This window comes from Hypanus sabinus, chromosome 7 (assembly GCF_030144855.1).
Source record: "Hypanus sabinus isolate sHypSab1 chromosome 7, sHypSab1.hap1, whole genome shotgun sequence".
In the NCBI taxonomy this organism is placed as follows: Eukaryota; Metazoa; Chordata; class Chondrichthyes; order Myliobatiformes; family Dasyatidae; genus Hypanus; species Hypanus sabinus.
The window spans coordinates 141,970,596-141,989,896 of NC_082712.1; the positions used below are offsets into that span (position 1 = coordinate 141,970,596).

Below are 19,301 nucleotides of genomic sequence, written 5' to 3' on the forward strand. Positions count from 1 at the left end.
TCAAAGCCAGCACACTGGAAGTGGAAGGCGATCTGCAGCAATCAGGTCAGTGTAAAAGTGAGGAATAGCTTATCTCCAGGTCCTGTCCATCTTTTAGAGGATGGGTATGGAAAATGGTGTTGCTAAGACGGATGATATTGCAGTTTTGGGATCTTAAAATTAGGGCTCAGAGTGGAGGCATAAATGAGTCTTTTTCTATTTGGTAAGTGCAGAGCTGGTGCAGGGGCCTCTACTCTTTACACCTTATGTAAATAATTAGGATGAAGGCAGCTAAGGTGTGGTTGTGATGACCCAAATATAGATGGAAAATAGGCTGTGAAAAGGACATAGAGGCTTAAAGGGATATAGATAGCCTCTGTGGGGCAAGGATTTCACAAATGGAGTTTAATGTATCTTTTTGACAGGAAAAGTGAAAAAAAAGCATATTATCAAAATGGTTTGAGAATGGAGAGCTCTAATGTGCAGAGAGGTCTGAGTGTCCATGTGCACGATTCATAATAGACTAGAATAGAGGTTGAGCAAGTAATAAGAAAAAGTAATAGTATGTAAGAGGAATTGAATGCAAAAGTAAGGAGGTTATACTTCCATCGTATAGGGCCATGATGAAGCCACATCTGGTAGACTATGCACAGGATTGATCTCCTTATTTCAGTAAGGTTGGAATAGGAAATAGTTCAAGGAACATTTACTGGACCAAAACCAGGAGAGTATAGATATTTTCTGAGGAAATGTTAGACAGGTCAGGCTTGCGTCCACTGGAGTTTAGAAGAATGAAAGGGGATCTAACTGAAATGAACAAGATCCTGAGAGGTCTTGACAACATGTTTTCTCTTGTAAAAGAAATTTAGAACTGGGGCCACCTTTTCAAAAGTAAAACATTGCACATGTATTATGGAAATGAAGTGAAATTCTTTGCTCAGAAGGTCACAGGTCTTTAGCGCTCTCACCTCAAAGGGGCACAAATGCAAAATTTAATAGATTCTAGCCAGGGGAATGAAAGGTTACTGCTTGTAGCAGAGAGATCAGAGTTGAAATATGACTAAATAGCCATCTTGTGTTGAATGTCAGAATGGGCCCAAGAAGTTGAATGATCTGTTTCTGGTCCAAATTCTTTTGTTTACATGTTTATATATTCACTTCCCTAATCAATCAATGGGAACACAGCAATAGAGAAATGGATAGTTGAAAATAAATTTCACCATGCATGAGGTGGTGTTAAAATAGCAGTCATTATTAAAATGAAATTGACTTGATGGTAGAGAAGATGAGCATCATAGGTATACGTTCAAAGAACATTAACTGTCTCAATTTCATAAAGGTACTTAAGTCTGTTTTTGGTTTGGAGATGCATTGAACATAATCAAGATCAGGTTGAGACTATATTATCCTTATTAAAACCCCAGTTAGTGGCCCACACAATCAAATTGATGTTGAGATTTTAGAGAAGGCAAAGACAGATTAGATAGGATGTTGCATCTATTCAAATAAGGCTGTATGCTAAAAGCGTATTGGCTGTGAAATACTAAAGTGTTCCGCAAGGGCCAAGAAATATATAATTTTAAATCTTTCCCTCGTTTTCTCTCCTTCAGAAAATTGGTCTGATTTTGCCTACACTTAAACAACCAGCCTGAAATTTTAAAGCTTCTCTGTATATCTAAAACAACCTTTCTTATGCCATGGACCTTTACCAAGTGGTCTATGGACCCCATATTGGGAACCCCAGATCTAAAACATGAAGGAAAAATATTTAACAAGGATATTCCCTGATGGAAAATTTGGTGAACAGCTTTTGCTATTCAAAGGTCCAACACAGCTAAACCTTAACTACTCAAAGCTGAATCCAATTCTCTGTAAGAAATGTGTGTAATAAAACAGGAAAATGATGGAAACATGTAGCAGGTTAGATAGCAGGACCAAAGGGAAATCAAGTTAGTGCTTCATAGTGAAGACCCTTCAGCAACACCTGTTGCATATTTCTAGCAATTTCTATTTTCATTCCGCATTTCCAACTCTTGCAGCTCTTTGATTTTCATCTAAGAGTGCATGTGCGTGTGTGTGTGTGCGCTAGTCTCATTACTGCTGAAAATAATAATTAAATTAATACACAGATATAATGAAGTATATAAAAGTATACAAAAATAGGAGAAGGAGTAGGCCATTTGGCTCCTCAAAACGGCTCTGCTCTTCCGTGTGATCATAGCAGATGTATGCTGGCCTCAGCTCCTCTATAGCTGACCTTCTATGCTAACACCATATTCCTGCTGTCTCCCTCTGCTCTATTAAGCTTTTTGTACTCAGAATTTTGTGTAGTTCCTTCTTAACAATATTCATCTACTTGAAATTTACACTATACTGGAATCATTGAGTCTTACAGCATGGGAACAGGCTCTTCAGCACTGACTGTGTTGCTCAGCAAGCTAGCCCCATCTTCTCATGCTTGGCCCAGAGACTCCTTTATCCCTTCTATCCATGTCCTTACCTAGGTGGCTTTTAAATGTTGCTAACGTGCTCCTTTCATCCACTATTTCTTTCAGCTCAATCCAAATATGCACTATCGTTTGTGTGAAGAAAGCGGTCTATGACACCCTGCCTCTAATCTTAAACCAAAGCCTTATTGTTTTTAACACCTCCCCCTTAGGAAAAAGACTATTGTTTTCACCCTGTATATGGCCCTTATGATCTTTTATAACTCTATCAGGTCACTCCTCAATCTCCCATAAAGAGAATAAAGCCCTAGTCTACACTAGCTCTCCTTGTAACTGAGGCCTTTATATCCAAGTAACACCCTAGTAAATCCTTTCTGCATTATTTCTAGTTCAGGAATATCCTTCCCAAAAATGTAGATTATATTCTAAGTGCGACCTCACTAATGTTTTATATAACAGTAATATAAGTAACTTCCCAACTTATGGTCAGTGCCCTAGCTGCTGAAGACCAGCATGCCAAAAGCCTTCTTCACTACATGAGACACCACTTTTAGTGAACTTGCAATTTTGTGTCCCTCCGCCCTTACAACACACGCTTCTACTCACTGTACAAGTCTTAACCTGGTTTGATCTCCTAAAATTCAAAGCCTGGTATTTATCTGGAATGAAAGTCATTTGCCAGTCCTCAGCCTACATAACTAGCTGATGAAGATCCCACTACAATTGTTTCATAAACTTCTATGTGGCTACAACACCAGCTATTTCAGGTTTATCAACAAACTTAATAACCATGCCTTGTACATTTACATTCAAATCATTTATATAAATGACAAATAAATGTCCCAGCACCAACTCTGGTGGCACACCATGAGATAAAGGCTTTCAGTCTGAGATCCAGCCCTTGACCATCACCCCTGCTTGCTACCACTGAGGCAATTAAGAATCCTATCAGCCATCTCTCCCTGGATCCTCTGCAACCTATCCTTCCAGACTAGCCTGCCATAAATAATATTGTTAAAGCCCTTGCTAAAATGTATATACAGATCCCACAGCCCTATCCTCATCTTCCCATGCACAAATTCATGCTGTTTCTCCAGAGTCAGACCCTCTCTCTTCTAATGTTGGTAGATCCTGGTCCTTGGAATTCCAGCAGCAATTTACCCACCATTGCTGTCGGACTCACCAGCCTGCAGTTTTGTTACATTTTTTAAATCATGGTACCACATTAGCCACATTCCAGTCCTCTAGAATCTCATCTCTGGCGCAAGATGAAGCAAAAATCCCTGCGAGGGCTTCTGAATGTCTTCTCTAGCTTCTCACAAAGTCCAAGAATGGAATTTATCAACTGTAATACATTATAAAGTCTCCAACATCCTTACTAATTCATATGTGGTGCAAAGAGACATCACCTCTCATTTCCTTAGCCTCCATTCTTTTCTTCACAGTAAAATCTGAATAAAAATATTCCTTAAAAATCTCTCCCATTTCCTTAGATTTCACACACAGATGGTCACATTGATTTTTCAAAGGACGTACTGTATTTTCTATTTGGCCACCTGTTGACTCTTAAAATACCTATAAAATATCCTGCAATATTTTTTCAATTTGCCTGCCAGATCCTTCACTTATCCTCTTTTTGGAATAACAATTCTACATGTTCACTGCATTCTTTGTCAATAAATTTCTCCACATCTCATTCCAAATTTTCTTTAAACCTATACCCTGAGATTATGATTCCATGTTCTGGACAATCCAGCCTGAGAAAATATCTCCCCTGCATTGGGCCCTGTCAGAATCTTTCAATTCTCATTCTTCTAAATTCGAGTGTGTATAAACCAATACTCCCCTGAGTGCCATCATCCTCAGATTCAGTTTGGTAAACTTTTACTGCAGGCCATTTTTGGCAAGTATCAGAATCAGGTTTATTATCACCAGCATATGTCATGAAATTTGTTAACTCAGCAGCAGCAGTTCAATGCAATACATAATCTAGCAGAAAAATCAATCAATCAATTACTGTATATGTATAATGAATAGATTTGTATCGTGCAAAAACAGAAATAATATATATTTAAAAAGTAAGGTAGTGTTCACAAGATCAACATCCATTTAGAAATCGGATGGCAGAGAGGAAGAAGCTGTTCCTGAATCGCTCAGTGTGTGCCTTCATGCTTCTGTACTTCCTACCTGATGATAACAGTGAAAAAAGGGCACACCCTGGACGCTGGGTGTGTTTAATAATGGACACTGCCTTTCTGAGATACCCCTCCTTGAAGATGTCCTGGGTACTTTGGAGCCAACTGAATTTACCACCCTCTGTGGCTTCTTTTGGTCCTGTGTAGTAGCCCCCTCTCACCATTCCCCCTCCCCCCCACCATACCAGACAGTGATGCAGGCTGTCAGATTGCTCTCCATGGTACATTTATAGAAATTTGTGAGTGTTTTTGTTGATATGCCCAATCTCTTCAAACTTCTAATGAAGTATATACTCTGCTTTGCCTTCTTTGTAGCTGCATTGATACGTTGGGACTAGGTTAGGTCTTCAAAACATCCTTTATTGATAAGAAAAACACCAGGACACTTTATAATTGTAGTAACTTATCTTTGCTCTTATTCTCAAATCTCTTATGCAACATAAGTGCAACATAGCTTCACTGCTCAATGCACCTACTGGCAAATACAAGTATTGGGTGATGTACAAAGCCACTTAAGATCCATTTTTATCAATATTTCCAAATCTAACACCATTTCAATCTTCTTTGCTTTAGTGCAGCAAAGCTCAGTTTGCTCATTGATGATATAAGGCAGGGAAAGTGTAGATGGAGATGGGGAGCTGGGATGTAGGATGTCAGTTCACCGGAAGCCCATCAAAATTAGTATTTAAATCCAGTCTGGTGTTCTTGAGAAAATAGCTTCAATGACCAACAGTGCTCAGCATGGCCACCAAATCTTACCTGCCAAGAGCTGTGCTGAAGGTAAGGAGGAAATTTAGAAATGGTGGGACATTGGGTAGTGGGAGCTCATTAACTTATGCCTTAATTGGTCTGGATGATGACATTGATCTTTTCTGACAGGGAGAAGACTTGTCATTCTCACTATAGAAAGAAGAGGGAAAACTTGATGGTGTGAAACAACTGGGATTTCAAAGATTTCAGCCAACTGGATGCCAGATAACACTCAGAGCCTAAGCATCTCAACAAATTCTGATGAATTAATGGTATGCCGGTCTCAGGTCGCTACGATGCAACTGTAAAGGTCATTTGCTCAGATAAAACATCAATTCTTGTGCTTAGAGAGGGAAAGCATGTTACTTTAGTGAGCTAATGTTTTGAAATCTAGTTAAATTATTCCACCAAACATCCACATAGGAATCCCAAGAGGTTGTCCAAGTTCCTGGAATAATTACAAGTCTGGCACTTGTATGCCTAACGATATTCCTTGATAGTACAGAAAACTAAGCAAACAATGCACCAATGCAAACCAGGTACAGGGAGGAAGGAGAGATGATTTATTTTCCCCTCAGGGGACTTCCCCAAATACACCTGCTGCATCTCATTAGAGTTTAATATCGATTTCGCACTTGAATTGTTTTCTGACACTCTCTCTCTGATTCCCTCCTTCCTTATGTAAAAACTATAGGCATAACAAGAAACTATGCCAGCTCTTCAGAGTGCTTGACCGATATTAATGGCTCACTCTGTGCCAAATCTACAAGATTTGTGCCAACTTTCCAACCAATTTCCAGCAGGGAAACCGCCGTTGACAGGAACAGAAGGATATTAACTAAGAGCTCTAAGTGATAAATCCCTATTGGTGAGTTTGGAAAACACAGGAGTACCCAGGACAAATTTGTTTTTAGAAGGGCTCAGAGACATACCAGTTATGCTCAAAAAAACTGAAAGCAAATATAAAGCTTACCATTTTGGTTTTGCTGTTCCTGATGAGGTCTGACTGACAGGTTAATTATAACTTCAGCTCAGATGTCAGGTTGAAGTAGCAGAACATCACGGATTCTCCATTGGGCATTGTTAAAAAGGATTTAAGAACCTAACAGAATAGTAGGAGGTCACATGGCTGCTGAGATACCTTGATAATGCTACCTTCATGCAGAAGGTCATTTCAAGCCACATCTGGAGGTATATGATAGGTTAGGCAGTTGTTCATACACCAACACATCAAGTCAGTCTTGGAGTCAGGGACAACAGATCAGTCATTTTCCTCCAGAAAAGAGGGAAAGGAATGTACAGTGTACTAATCTGGGCAACAAGAGGCCAACAACAAGTGTGCCATTTGGGATAAGGTGGATATCCATGGGGGGGGGGGGACATTAATTGGTGAACTGGGTGAAAAGTCCAAACTGGAATAGTACCAGGCATTCTAGAAGCCCAGAAGGATCATTACAAAAGTTTATAAAAGCACTAAGAAAAACTCATAATTCACTACATAAGATTCATTTACCTCCAGCTGCATCCTTTGCAACTTGGGACTGATGAGAAGCTACAACCATTCTTTGGTTTAGGACTAGACTCACCATTCAGAGGAAACAGCAACCCTGTCCGTTCCTCTTGGAATGTTACATAGCTTACATAAGATATGCCTACACTTTAAAATGGAAGTAATTCAAGTCCACTTGGGAAAGGAATGAGTCAATACCACATACTTTGGTCTTGCACTCAATGTCAGCAGGACCAAAGAACTGACTGTGGACTTCAGGAAGGGTAAGACAATGAAACACAAACCAATCCTCACAGAGGGATCAGAAGTGAGAAGAGTGAGAAATTTCAAGTTCCTGGGTACCAACATCCCTGAGGACCTAACCTGGACACAACATATTGATGCAGCAACTAAAAAGCAAGACCACGGTTATATTTCATTCAGAATTTAAGGAGATTCGGTTTGTCAACTAAAACACTTGAAAACTTCTGCAGGTGTATCATGGATAACATTCTGACTGGCTATGTCACCATTTGCTATGGGTGGGTGGGGGGGAGGGGCTTCTGCACAGAATCGAAATAAGTTGCAAAAACTTGTAAAATTAGTCAGCTCGATCATGGGTCTGTAGTATCCAAGATATCTTCAAGGAGCGATGCCTTAGGAAAGCGGTGTTCGTCATTAAGGATCCTCAGCACCCAAATGTTCCCTCTTCACACTGTTACCATCAGGTAGGAGGTACAGAAGCCTGAAGGCACACACTCAGCAATTCAGGTACAGCTTCTTCCCCTCTGCCATCCAATTTCTAAATGGACGTTAAACCTATGAACACTACCTCACCACTTCTTTATTTCTGTTTTTTTTCACTACTTATTTTTACTTAACTATTTGGTTGACATATGTATATACTTAACGTAACTAAATTATTTTTCTCTGCATTTATTTATCATTTATTTCATTGTATTGGTGCTGTAAAGTTAACAAATTTCACGACAAATGACTGTGATGTTAAACCTGATTCTGATTCATTGCTCAGTGCTTTCTTGACACAGGGTTAAACAAATCCATTTTAAATCCAAGGTCCCTTCTCATTATGCATATAATTCCTTTTGTTTCATCACAAAAGATCACAGCTATTCAATCTGAACAGACTGAAAGTGGGATACCAGGTTTGGGTAATGATAGAGAGTTACTGTCAGCTAGTGCCTGAAATAAGCACAGTTATGTGTTTACTCCACAGCAGTGAAACAAGAGTAAATTTAAAGTACCCGCTCCCTAAAGCCCACTGGCAGACAGATTGCAGCATACCTACTGAGCTGTGGCAATAGAGTTCTATCTCGCAATGCAGGCATTCAGTGTATATTAAATAGCTTTTTTTCAGCCAACAGGACTTCTCAGTATTGAATGATCTGCCTGCAAATGGGTCATCAACCATAACTACTTAATGGGCAATTTGTGGTTTTCACACCTCTACTTAAGGGATATCAAAGGGGTTTCCATGGTCTGTATTACCCTGCAGAAGCAACAGCATCTGTCTAAAGCTGGGAAACCATTTTCTGCAAGAATCTAAATTGTCCGTGTTTCTGCTCATAACCAGGAAACAGAATTCTTTCCACACCTTAAAATTCACTTTGCAGCATTGATAACATTTTTGTTCTTTGGCTTAAATATCAGCTGTTTTCAATAGGTTAGAAAAAAGATGTGATGCCTCAGGTAAATTACAAATTGTGGGTGAAAGCCCTAATGGTCTTATTCCAGAAGCCATTTTATATTATTTATCTTTTTTTTTCAAAAGGAAGTAGATGAGGGATTAGGCTTTCAAGGTATTATCATTGTTGATGAGAAATCTAGATACTATGGCTTAGTTTAAATTGTTTGCCCCAGGATACAGGCCTCCACGGTAAGTTAAAACCTGATCCACCACATGTTTTCTAGTTCATTGTTAATGTAGCTCTAACTCTTTCTCTATCCCATTATTCCCTGCAAGAAACATCACGAATGAGCACTACTGAATATTTATAAACCACAGAACTGTTTTCCCTGCAGTATAGTTTTATCTTAATTTTCTTACTTACAGATGAACTTCATTAGTAAGAACTCCACTGGGACCAGCTAAAATGGTTCTCATTATCGAGGTTGTACAATAATCCGTTAAAACATTCTGGGACTGATGGATTTGAGCTCATGTTAACACTGTGAGATCTGAAGGATATTTGTAGGTTTTTCTTATTTATTTCCTGCCTTTTAAATATGGTAAAGCTCATAGTTACCAAATATATTAAGTTTATTTTGTTCTGCCAAATTCTGATATTAGCATGTCAACAGCCTAGAGGTATAAAAAAATCCGTCAGAATCTCAAGGGACTTTCCCATTCAAGTGTCTTCGTTCTCATGTCAAAGAGGTAAAACTTGCTCTTTTCCAACACTGAAACAAACTGCATTTGGATTTCTTCATGACACAACCACTGATTATCTCCTTTGCAAGTTAACATTATCTGGGGAAAAGGATTGGCCCTTATTAGCAGCTAATTTCCTCAGAGATGTCAATGAGTAAGTGTATCAAGAATCATTAGAAACTGCAGAGAGTTGTGGGCACAGCTCAGCATATCATAGAAACTAGTCTCTCCTCCATAAACTTTGTCCGCACACCTCTCGCTGCCTCTGTAAAGCAATCAGCAGAATCAAAGAACCCACACACTCTCAGACATTCTCTCTTCTCACCCCTCCAATTGGGCAGATGATACAAAAGCCTGAAAATACCTACCACCAGACTCAAGGATAGCTTCTATCCCACTGTTATAGAACTATTGAACAGCTCCTTGAACAGTACAATAGGATTGATTCTTGACCTCACAATCTACATTGTTATGACCTTGCACCTTATTGTCTAACTGCACTGTACTTTCTCTGTAACTGTGTTGGTTGTCCATTGTTTCCAACAATGACGTAACCTGTGCGGGAGGAGTTTTATAGTGAAAAAGCCACTGCACTGGGGCAATTCCACATCTCGGCCTCAGAAACCTTGGTCGAAAAAATCGTCATGACTGAAGGCTTCTTCGGCTGCAGTGGATCACCCTCGTGTCATGCCCTTTGCCTTCCATGAAGCGTGGCAGCACCGCCTTCTTGGCAGTTGGTTCTTTTAGTTGATCTCATCCGCCCAGTACGCCAGAACTGGCTTCACATGCTGGGGTAGACATATCCCTGTCTCACTGGGGTTGGAGGTTCCCAGCTACCCTCACCTGGTTCAGCCCAACTGTCGAAGTGGTGTACCGGGATGTGGCCACCGTCACAAACAGTTGGTTGGAGTCACAGGTGAGAGCTGGGAGGCAGTTGGGGAACCAAAGGTGGATGAGCTGCCCCTGGGCGGAGCACAACAAGCCTGTCACCAGAGGTGCAACCTCTCCCTGGACACTCCATCCACCCCTAATAATGCTTAATTATATGCACTAAGGCAGTACAAATTTTAAAAACTGTTTTTTTTAACGCTGTGCTACTTCAATACACCTTAACAATGAATTGGTATGAATAGTATGCAAGACAATTTTTTCACTATACCTCAGTTCATGTGACAATAGTAAACCAATTTACCAACTTGGCTACTAAGATCCATTATTACCCTACCAACTTCCATAACTATATTGACTCTTCCTTGCTTACTCTTACCTTGCCTTCTGTAAGGACTTTATTCCACTCTTCAACTATCTGTGGAATTCCCTAATATGATAACAATGGATCTAATATTTCCACAGCTACCTCTTTAGACTTCTGGAATGCTAATCACCATTTCATGGGGTTTTATCAGCTTTCAGTACTAGAGGCAGAAGAAAGGAAATTATAGGCCAGTTAGTTTGACCTCAGAGATTGGGAAGATGTTGGAGTTGATAGTTAAGGATGTGTTTTTGTTGTACTTGGAGGTGCATGATAAAATAGGCTGTAGTCAACATGGTTTCCTCGAGGGAAAATCTTGCCTGACAAATCTGTTAGAATTCTTTGAAGAAATAGCAAGCAGGATAGACAAAGGAGAATTAGTTGATGTTGTGTACCTAGATTTTCAGAAGGCCTTTGACAAGGTGCCGCACATGAGGCTGCTTAACAAGCTACAAGCCCATGGTATTACAGGAAAGATTCTAGCATGGATAAAGCAGTGGCTGATTGACAGGAGGCAAAGAGTGGGAATAAAGGGAGCCTTTTCTAGTTGGCTGCTGGTGACTAGTGGTGTTTCACAGTGGACTGTGTTGGGACAGATTATTTTTACACTTTTGCAACATTTGCAGATCATATGAAGATAGGTGGAAGGGCAGGTAGTTTTGAGGAAGTAGAGAGGTTCCAGGAGGACTTAGACAGATTAGGAGAATGGGTAAAGAAATAGTAGATGGAATACAGTGTTGGGAAGTGTAAGATCATGCACTTTAGTAGAAGACATAAAAGGGCTATTTTCTAAAAGGAAAGAAAATTCAAAAATCTGAGGTGCAAAGGGACTTGGGTGTTGTTGTGCAAAATTCCCTAAAGGTTAACCTGCAGGTTGAGTTTGTGGTGAGGAAGGCAAATGCAATGTTGCTATTTTTTTCAAGAAGACTAGACTATAAAAGAAATGATGTAATGTTGAGACTTTATAAAGCACTGATCAGGCCTCACTTGGAGTATTGTGAGCAGGTATTAGAAAGGATGTGCTGAAACTGGAGAAGAATCTAAGGAGGTTCATGAAAATGATTCCAGATTCACTTGGCTTGTCATATGAAAACAGTCTGAGTGCTCTGGGTCTGTATTCAAAGGAACTCAGAAGAATAAGGAGTGATATCATTGAAACCTACTGAATGGTGAAAGGCCTTGATAGAGTGGATGTAGAGAGGATGTTTCCTATGGCGGGAGTGCTAAGGCGAGAGGACACAGTCTCAGAATAGAGCGGCGTACTTTTAGAGCAGAGATGAGGAGGAATTTCTTTAGCCAGAGAGTGGTGAATCTGTGGAATTCTTTGCCACAGGTAGCTGCAGAGGCCAAGTCTTCATGTATATTTATGGAATAGGTTGATAGATTGTTATTGGTCAGGGCATGAAGGAATATGGAGGGGGGTTAGAATGCAGGAGATTGGGGCTGAGAGGAAAACAGGATCAACCATGATGAAATGATGGCGCAGATTGAATGGGCCAATGGCCAAATTCTGCTCCTATATCTCATGGTCTTACTTTTTCTGGCTGTATTTTCTTTGTAATGCTCATTTCTTTCATTTCTTCACTCCCATTTGATCTTCGGTTCCCAACTTGGCATTATATAATTTTTATTTATAAAGTAGGACAGGGAGTAAAAGTATCTGAAAGCATAAATTTAGTTTGATTTTCTATTCAATAAAATCAGTTCAGCTTATATCATTAACAATATATGACCAGATTAGAGACCAGGCTTCATTGGTTCAGTGGTTCAATTTAATATCAGAGAATGTATATAGTATACAACGTGAGACTCTTACTCTTCACAGATATCCATGAAACAGAAAAAAGGCCCAAAGAATGAATGACAGAGACATCAGAACCACAAACCTCCCTCGCCATCCCACGCACAAGCAGCAGCACCCTCCACCTTCTCCCCACCATGCATGCAATAGTAAAGCCTTCCAGAGAGACCTTGATCTAGATTTCATCAAGAACCACAATCCATCCAAACAGTTTGGTATCTCAGACAGACTCTCTCTCATGAGCAAAGGAGAGAGAGGTCACTCCCGTAACAGCGAGAGCAAGAGATCAGCAGCCTGCTGTTTTGGTGTTACAATCTTCTCTACATCACCTCTCCAAGTCCCTCAACTCAAGGACTGACAGGCTGTCACTCAACACCAAACAGAGAGAGAGAAGGAGGATCACTCAAGTACAGGGGCCTTCCTCCGATTGCAGCGCACACCACCTGCTGTCTTGATGTTTCAGTCTCCCGCCACACTTCAGTCAGCGACATCAGCGAAGAGCCGGGTCATCCACGAGGCCACACCCTGAAGTCACACGTCTTCCAGTTGCTCCTGGAAATGTCGAAACGGCAGGTCGCACAGCGAGTCCAAGAACCTGCACATGACGAACCATAGTTCAAGCAGCAGCTGTAGATCACAGACTCTGACAGGATCCCATCCACCTTGAAAAGAAAAGAAAAAGATGAGAAAAGACTAAGCTGTTTTGTGGGTGAAGTGGGAGAGCCTTTGGTGTCTGCAAAAACCTCCAATGCCATCTTTTCAAGCTCTTGGAATATGAAGAGTGGCTCATTTCCGAACATTTTATGACTGTTCTACCATCTGCAGAACAGAAGTTAGCCATGCAAAACAAAACTCTCCACTTTCCTGCATTAATATAATGCAAGCAATTTTCAAGAAGCTGGACACTGTTAAGATTGAAGCAGGCAACTTAATTAGCGTACTATCAATTTTCATTCTCTTCACCAACGGGGCACATTGGTTGCTGTGTGTAACATCCACAATAACCACTTTAACTACTGACGCAGCCTTCCTAGACAGCACCTCCATAACTCACCACCTCAAGCAGGTGAGTACATCGCTGATGCACCACTTCTGATGCTGAGAAATTACAGTCTAGAGAAGCAGTGCTACTTAGTTAATTGGAGATAGGAGCCTATCTCAAAGGATTCTTGGAATGGATAAACCCTTCTGAGCACCAACAATTTGATAAATATAGTTACTTTACTAAAACTTGATGCAACGTCTTGACCTGAAAAGCTTTTCTCTTCTCAAATATTATCGGGCCTGCTGGATAATTTCAGTATGCCCTTTCCAGGTTTCTAGCATCCCTGTAGTCATGCATTTGAATCAGTATTTAGTCATAGAACATAGATGGGACCACTTGACCCATCTAGTCCATGCCAAGCTTTTAATCCGCCTGGTCACAATGACCTGAACCTGGACCATCGCCTTCCATACCCCTCCCATCCATGTACTTATTGAAATCTTAAATGTTGAAATCAAACCTGCATCAATCACTTTCACAGGCACTTTGTTCCACATTCTCAACACTGTCTGAGTGAAAAAGTTCTCAGTTATGTTCCCCTTAAGCATTTCATCTTTCTCTCTTAACCCGTGATCTAGTAACACCAACCTCACCAACCTTAAAAAAGCCTGCTTGCATTTACCCTCTCTATACCCCTCATAATTCTGTATAGCTCCATCAAATCACCCCCCATTCTCCTATGCCCTAGGGAATAAAGTGCTAAACCTACTCAACCTTTCCCTTTAACTCAAGTCCTGAAGTTGTGGCAACATCCTTGTAAATTTTCTTTGTACTCTTTCAATCTTATTGACATCATTTCTGCAGGTAAGTGACCAGAACTACACACACTACTTCAAAATAGGCCTCATCAGTGTCTTATGCCAGCTCAACATAATATCCCAATAAAGTCAACATAGTATTCAAAACAAAGGCCAATGTGCCAAAAGCTTTCTTCACAACCCTATCTACCTGTGACATCACTTTCAATGGATTATAGATATCCTCAGTGCCCTGCCAATCACTGTGAAAGTCTTACCCTGGGTTACCCTCCCAAGGTGTGATATCTCACACTTGTCTGCGTTAAATTCCATCTGCCATTTTCAGCTATTTTCTCCTGCTAATCCATATCCTACCAGAAGCTTTGATAGTCTTCCTCGCTGTCCACTATGCTTCAGTCTTGGTGTCATCTGCAAATTTTCTAATCCAGTTTACTACTTTATCATCCAGATAGTTAATATAGATGACCAACAGCAACAGACCTTTCACTGATCCCTGTGGCACTCCACTAGTCACAGGCCTCCAGTCAGAAAGGCAACCATTTACTACCACTCTTTGGCTTCTCCCAGAGAAGCCAATTTAATACCTCATCCTGAATGGCAAATGATTGCACCTTCTTGACATCCTTTCCATGCAGAACCTTATGAAAGGCCCTGCTTATGTTTCATTCAACTTAACATCCAGGAGGACGAGTGTAAGAGCTTCACCGCCTGCAGATCCCCCTCCATACTAGACCTTCCTTGTTACTAGTTTAAACTGTGGATCTATCTACCCAAAAGCACCGTAGGAACATTTTCAGCAGATGGGTCATGGAGATTTGCTTTCTTAAGGACAATTATGAGTGGACAATAAATGCTACCACTATCCTATCAAATGCTGCCCTTGCATCCTTATAAGTTCAGGTGGAAATCATGATGAAATATGGTAAAAAAGCCCCAGTTAAAATTCAACAAACATGCAGACCTGGATCCTTCCACCTGTGTAACTCTTGGCTCCCTTCCTTCCTCCAACCCACTCTCTTGACCTAGGGTTAAAATCAAATGTGAATCAACCAAGCTACCATTTAGTGGGTTGATTATTTAAAATAATTTTCTCTTGTTATAATGAGGTGAATTTCTTTCAATTGGATTTTGGAATGGCTTATAAATTTTATAAAGCCAACTAGTATTCTATGTTTCCTCTAAAACAATGTGAGCCGCAGCGCATGGTATATAGAAAAAGGGATTTTCTGATCTTCCCATCGTAGAAGCCTTCAGGGACATGAATGGATATTGAAGGTATCCATGTGGAAGCAGAGTGGCTAGGAAGCTGAAACAACAGCAAAGACTGTGGAAATAGCAGTTCAATGGGTCAGTCAAGATCTGTGTGGGAAGTCAGCCTGACGTTACAAATATGGAGTCTTCACAATTATTTGCAAGAGGTTTCAATGAAGTTTTCAATAGATTTAGTTTCTTACAAATGTCAAGAGACTGGCATGGTCACAAGTTTGAGCATTGGTGTGTTGAGTTATTCCACTGGTAAGAAATGCTCCTGGTGGTTCCTGAATGGTCATCTGGTAATTATAGTATATTGCAGCTTTTAGCACAGTAAAGAAAATTAGATCAATTTCTTCATGCGAGCAGTGGGTAGTGTCAAGCTTTTTTTAAAACTAAGTAAATTGGGTGAGAGAAGTGCCAATCTGTATCAAATCAGCATTGACAATCTAAACTGATTTCATTTCATAAAGTATTCCCATATTTGTGATTAAAATGGTTTGTCCCTCCAGGAAGACAAGTCCTTATGTATGAACAATTAGCTTGGGTTGTCCATTGGTGCCTGGGAGGCTCTCTTTATTAAATCAGTGAATATTAATTTTCTTCCCGGTCTTATTGTGACTCTTCCTTTAAGGAATGACTAGAAAGCCACAAAGGACTTAGACCTTTCTTATTTTTTCTTGCAATTTCAAAAAAAGCATTTGTTGTTATTTCAGATCGAGGGACGAGGATGAGAGGAAATATAAAGAATGTGTCACTGTCACAATCTGTGCTGCTGCAGTTTACCCAGTGGAGCTTTCTTAAAGAATCATGGGCAAGTAGAGCAAAACTTAAGGTCTGTTAAAAAAATTGTGCATTTTAAATAAAGTGGGGGGGTTGGACTGTAATTAAAATCACAATTTCTAATATTCAATACTCCTGGAAAATGATGTGTGCTTAATTATCAACACTCACACACTGATTAATTTCAGTTTAATTCTAAAACATTGTAAGGAGAACAAATATATCAAATATATATATGAAGGAAAATGAAGCTATTACATTTTGTATCAGACCAAATGCTGCTTCAAGAATATTGTGTATTTTTCAAAGTTTAGACAAGAGACCTATATCAGCGATGACAGCTAACTGATATTATTTCTATTTCAAAACTGATTATAATCTGTAGAGATTTCTGAGGTTTCAGTTATTCTTACATAGTGCAAAGCACCCTAAATAATATGACAAGGTTTCTCCATGAAGGTCATTAGCTCATAACATTTGCAAAAATTGCTCCGTGCAAACTTATCTCATGGGTGTGAGATTTTCTGTTTTGGGGACAACAGTCCTGGAATTGTCCTGTTAGTAAATGTTAAGTGTGAGTGATGTGCTTCACAAGTCCTAAGCACTTATTAAAACTGACCAACACTAACTATCAAGATGCTTTGATAGCTGAAGTATTTAAGTACCAGGGGTAATTCCCTGCTCAATGGTGATCACAAAGGCATTTCTGCCAGGAGAATAGGTGATAATAATAAATTCAGACAAATGGCTTCTTCTCTATGCAACCGATCTTTGGCTGAACAATGGTGTGGCACAATGGTGACTTGTGACCTAGCATTCCAATTTAAATGGTGGCATTGTCTTTCTTCATTCAGACACAGGCTAGCTGTCCATGTTCTGAACTGGAGGCACAGGATATATAGGTGAATCTCAGGATTTTCTGCCATGCTCCAACAGTGCCACCCCCCCTTCATTTTCTGTGTGTCACCATCATCTTCCTCCTTTCTTTCTTCCTGCTCCTATCATAAGTTAAGGCTTATGTAAAATGTTCAACAGGGCAGCCAGCAAGGAAGCACGAGTCCCTTCCAGATGGGTGTGAGGAAGCAAGGGGTAAAGGGCATTTGTGACACCCACCTGTGACAGCAAGCTCAGTCATGCGAAGGCTGCTACCACCTGGAATTATACAGGTGCTAAGAAATTCAAGTGTCCTTCACCATTGCAGCCAGAAGAAACTGGAGTGAGTGCGTGACTGATGGAAGTCTTTTATCCCAGGAAATTACAGTCTGGGGAAGCAGGGCTATTTAGGTAATCAGGGATAGGAGCAGAGCTCAGATGATTCTGGGGGAGTGTGGGGTGTGGGGAATAGACTCTTCTGAACGCCAACTGTTTGTTTGATTAAAAACACAAAATGGTGGCAGAACTCAGCAGGCCAGACAGCATCTATGGGAGGAGGTAGTGACGACATTTCGGGCCGGATCCCTTTGTTTGTTCGATTAATTCAGTTATCTTAGTAAAATTTAACGCAATGTCTTAGCCTGAAAAGTTTTGGCTTTTTCTCTCTTTTCAAAGGTTATCAGGCCTGCTGGATATTTCCAGCACAACACTTCCAGGTTCCCAGCACCCCCAGAATTACGCATATTAATTAGTGTGTGATTCAACTAAACCTCTCATCTAGAATTTCCATCTCAAAGGAATCCTGCTCTACTCTCCCAATTTGCAGTTTGATTCCTTCTCATTGTTGATCAGCCTTTCAGGAACATTCACTCTTATGGCAACCTCTCTTTCAGGCACTTAGGTCTGCAAACCTGCTTTTGGGTGTTACGCTCTGCAAGATTAAATGATTAATTGCCAGCAATGTCCCAGATGAGCTAATGTCAATGAATTTTGAGCTGAGTGCAATGCTGTTCCATATCGTTTCCCTCCACGACCACATCTTTATTCAGAAGTCTTTCCTTTGAACAGGTATCATTGAAGCTAGCTCGCATCAGCTTGCATTTATTGAAATTATCTCTTTGTGAGGACTCTTTTTCGGGTCTTCCGACCATCTCCATACCTGTTTTGTTCAGAATTGGACAAGATTTGATATGTTACCAAAGACTCTAACAAATTTCTATAGATCTACAGTGGAGAGCATTCTGACAGGTTGCATCACAGCCTGGTATGCAGCATCCAGTTCACAAGATCACAAGAAACTGCAGAGAGTTCTCTCAGTGAACTGCATAACATGCACAATCCTCCCCACCATCGAGGATATCTTTAAGAAGAAGTGCCTCAAGAATGTAGTGTCCAATATTAAGGGCCCTCACTATCTGTTACATGCCCTCTTCTCATTTCTACCATCAGAGAGGGGATACAGGAGCCTGAAGATCCACACTCAATGACTTAGGAATAGCTTCTTCCCCTCCACTATCAGATTTCTCAATAATCTATGACCCCTGTCTCATTATTGCTTTTTTGTTCCACTTTTTATTTACTTTGTTAATTTATAGTAATTTTTGTCTCTACACTGTACTGCTGCTGTAAATCATCACATTTTTCATGTCAGTGATAATAAATCCAGTTCTGATTCTGGCATGATACCCATTCCACAACACAGTCATAAACACGATCCATGCCTTTCATCCTGATTATGCAACTGACCCCTCCCTCTCTAGTGCTCATCCTAACACTAGAGGTCACAAATCCCCATCTACCTTTCTGACTGTAGCCAGTCTCTCTTCATTCATTCTCAGCCCCTCCTACCTCACCAGTGCGAGGAGCCTGCCCAGTTTACTCAGAGGTCGTGTGGGTTAGGTAGGCTGCTATGAAAGGCTATTCTGTAGCATGCAATCCCTGGACTTCAACTCCTCGTTCTACGAAAATTTGCAGTGGTAGATGCTCGATCACCTAGCTTCTCCCAAAATTCTCTCAGCCTGAAAAGTCAACTGGTTACTCACTTCCATAGATGCTGCCAGATCTATTGAATTCCTGCAGCATTTTGTGTTTCTATGGCCCTGGATTTCCAGTATTTGCAGAATCTCTTCTTTTTAAAATTCCCCAAATTACCATGCTTTTCCAAATACTCAGAGGTTCCAGGTCACCTTTAAGAACAGAAAATAAGAGAATACTGCACAACTTCAACACCCATTAAGAATGCAATTTGATGCGTGCTTTGAATATCTCATTAATCATTCTGTTACA

The 19,301-nt window shown here is 40.4% G+C and overlaps 1 protein-coding gene across 6 annotated transcripts in view; it reads right to left on the reverse strand.

Moving 5' to 3' along the window:
• LOC132397270 (uncharacterized) overlaps positions 1-19,301 on the reverse strand; it is a 255,037-nt gene that overhangs the window by 150,825 nt on the left and 84,911 nt on the right. The window contains exons 2-3 of one of the 6 annotated variants that reach the window (XR_009513325.1): positions 19,058-19,201; positions 12,255-12,967 (exon numbers count right to left, since the gene is read on the reverse strand). The exons of 4 other annotated variants lie outside the window; for them this stretch is intronic. The gene's annotated coding sequence lies outside the window, so the exon portion shown is untranslated. Of the gene's footprint in view, positions 1-12,254; positions 12,968-19,057; positions 19,202-19,301 lie in introns of those variants that run through there. One more of the 6 variants, XR_009513324.1, reaches the window with a different exon arrangement.